The sequence below is a fragment of the Amborella trichopoda genome, chromosome 7 (genome assembly GCF_054954075.1).
Source record: "Amborella trichopoda isolate Santa Cruz 75 chromosome 7, AtrichopodaSantaCruz75HAP2 v2.0, whole genome shotgun sequence".
In the NCBI taxonomy this organism is placed as follows: Eukaryota; Viridiplantae; Streptophyta; class Magnoliopsida; order Amborellales; family Amborellaceae; genus Amborella; species Amborella trichopoda.
The window spans coordinates 34,860,404-34,864,072 of record NC_142342.1 but is presented as its reverse complement, the minus strand read 5'-3'; positions in this window follow the sequence as shown (position 1 = coordinate 34,864,072).

The following is a 3,669-nucleotide window of genomic DNA, read 5'->3' as shown; positions in this document are numbered from 1 at the left end:
AGAGAGAAGACGAGAGGACACAGGATATAAAGAGAGAGAGAGAGAGAGAGAGGGAGAGAAAATGGATGGCGGGGTGAAGTGTTCTGAGGCTGGCAAACTTCCATGTGGCGGGGAGGAAGCATGATCCAAATCAAACAACACGTTCACTCTCTAACTTTTGTTATGTGTATATCTGATCGCACGGGCACATCTTTTGTTCCACTTCCACATGTTTAAAGGTGCCCACCAGGGCGGGCCCTCCTTACAGGTTTAGCTCGGTCTTACCAAAACAAATAAAAAAAAAAATTAAATAGCCTTAGCCCAGCTTTTGGGCCTTTACTATCCCTTGCCCTAACCCGGCCCTCGTGCAACAGTTCATGGCCCAGGTCATATATTTTTTTTTGGAAAGAACGACCTGCGTCACTATCCATGTCATCGTATGTCCTATTCCTACGTGGACAAAGCACCATGCAAGCCTTGCACGTATCATAGCCCCAAATCCCTTGTAGTTATAAACTCGGGACCGGGCATTCCATTAAAATCTAATTTTTTTAAAATTTTAATTTTAAAATCTATTAAAATTTTGTGATTTTAAAAGATCTTAAAAAAATCATATTATTTTTTATCGTGTGGTTTGTGTAGAGCTTATGCTCTAAACAATCAAATTAAAGCCCGCCTTCAAATAGTGTCGAGAAAAGTGGATTCAATATTGGAAATTTTTTTGATAGCTTTAAAATATATTTTCATCTTTATTTATAAAGTTTAAAGCTTAAAAAATAGTGTAGATCTAGATCGAGAGATCTATGAAAAGTAGAAAATCTTGAAAATTGATGATCTAAAAATGCATTACAAAATACACTATTTCCAAAACATGAAATCTATTTTTTTCTCATGTCCATACGCGAAATGATCAATTTAAGGATATTTAGGAATCAAAACAACATCTTCTAGTGAAAATTTTGATGTAGGCTCTCATTTGATTGTTTAGAGCCTCAGCTGTATACAAACTTTTCCCAATTTTTTACCAGTTGTTTCTTGCGGGCTGGACCGCATTTCTACAATATGCGGTCCAGAGGTATAAAGCATCCATCTTAAAGATGGATGCAAATAGGTGGTCCATATAAAAACAATTGTAACTAACAGTACAAATGTTTTCTTAATGTAATTATTATTTCAAGTTCTCAAAATTTATCATGATCTCCATGTTAAAAATTATATATTCTCTAAAAATTAGGATCAAATTATATTTTAAAAATATATTTATTGCTAAGCCCGTATTTCTACATTATGCGGGCTGACCGCATAGAAACCGTGTCCATAACTAAAACTTCAAGTACTTTCTATCTCTAAAATTTCATATAGTTTTTCTTTCTAAATTTTTTAAGATACTTGCTCTCTTTAAAACTTAAAATTTTAGATAGTTTCTCTCTCGATAAAATTTTCAGGTAGATAATTTCTCTCTCTATACTTTCGTTTCTCTTTCGATAAATTTCTCAGGTACTTTTCATCTCTAAACTTGATATAGTTTCTATACGTAAAATTTTAATATACTTTCTCTCTAAAACGTAAAATTTGATATGGCTTCTCTCTCTCAAAACTTTGAGATATTTATCTCTCTAAAATTTTTAAGTAGTTTATCTCTCTAAAATTTATCTCTCTAAAATTTAATATAGTATCTATCTCTAAAATTTTAATATACTTTTCTCTCTCTAAAACTTATGATTTGAGAAGGTTTCCATCTCTAAAATTGTTGATATAGTTTCTATCTCTAAAAATTTCCAAGTACTCTCTAAAATTTGATATAGTTTCTTTATCTAAAATTTTAAGATGCTCTCTATAAAACTTTAAATTTGATATATTCTCTCTCTAAAATTTGATATAGTTTTTCTCTCTCTAAAACTTCAAATTTGAGATAGTTTCCCTCTCTCTCTCAATTTTTTGAGATAGTTTATCTTAGTGCAGAAAAAATTGAACCAGAATAGTTCACTAGACATGGGGCCGGAAGCGGTTCAACTAGCTTAGCTGATAAACCAGCCATTTCAACTGGCCTAGATGGTAAACTCCCCTAACAGGGTAAGTCCGGGGTGGTCCAAAACGTGTTAAGAAAAAATAAAAAAATAAAAAAATATGAAAAATATATTTAGGCATCATTAAAACAATGCACATCCAAACGAAGTTGAAAATTATGCCATGGGGTAATTTTAAGATTTTGAAAAAATGATGAGAAATGTAAAAAATGAGTATTAATGGCCAAAACAATTTTCAATCTTTGCCAAAAAGATAAAAACATTAAAAAAATGCATTACAAACAAAATCCCTTATTTTTGAGATTTTATATAAAATATTTTGGATTTTTTTAAAATACCCACCCCGTTCACCAAAACTGTTCATAACTGAAACCGGCCAGTAGCTGGTTCGATCTAACTGAGCGGTTAGAATTTGAAGTGCCAGATTTTTCTTATACATGGGTAATTTATCTTCTTGGTTTATGAGTTTTCTAATTCGTGCTCTTAACTGAGGTTTGTTTTGCTACGGTGATAGAGAATTATAGGATCTCCATGAATAGTGTTTTCCAACTAAGACAAAGTGTCATATATTTGTTTTCTAACTTACTGTAAAATATGAATAAAAATTCTTTTCAAGAAAAAACACATGAAAATTACTGCAACCTCAACAAGTATTAGTTATTTCATTTTGTTTTGCATTTCGTATTATAGTGAGAGGATTGGATAATAATCCTCATGAGCTTATTTCCTCTGAGCTGAGTTTATTTCGTCTGAGCTAAAAGAGGGGATTTGTCTCCATTAGAACTTTTGAAATTTGTTTTTTACCTTGATGATGATGGAATGGACTATGGTTTTTATAGTGAATTTGATCATAGCACACTTTCCCATAAAGTAATTTTGTTTGATTAGTTGTTATTAAAAGTTTATTAATAACTGATTTTGTTTAGGTTGGGCTCGATTGTTTTTGTTATTTAATCACCTGTGAATATGTGATTTAATATGGTTTAGTTGACAAATTCATTTTTTACATCTTTATAATATGAGAATAATAAGTGACATGTGGTTATCATCAGAGACGTCAATGATCACCTTGTTGTATGAAGCCATTTGTGACTTTTACAGGGGGGCTTGTTCATCGTCATGAAATTGAACAATTAGTTTGTTGATTTTTTTTTTTTAAGTTTATCATAGAATCTTGACGTCTTGCTTTGCTAGCGGTTAGCATTATATATGATTTTTTGCTAGAGTTTCAATGAAAGGGATCGTAAATTTTAGTTGAAAAACTCAAAAAATATTTCAAGAGGAGAATTATTCAAGTAAATTCTTTATACCATTATTTTAATATTTGTATAGAAAACATTACTCATTGAATCTTTTTAAAACTCTATTACATCCTGGATGTAATGCGCCTAACTCTACTTGTTTTCCTTTAGGTATGGGTCCTTAGCCTCCTACTAAAGACACCGAGCCCAACAAGAAAGCCAAACACTACTATTAGATCCTATTCAAGATGACTTCTTTCTTGATCTCATGGTAAATAAGCTCTAGGCAAAGCAAAAAATTCAACGAAATTTTACTCCACATGCTTGGAAAAAAATGATAAAAGCAATGTAAGATAAGTACGGGGATGACTTTGGAGATGGCTTTGATAAGGAACAACTAAGAAATAGATAGAGGATGCTAA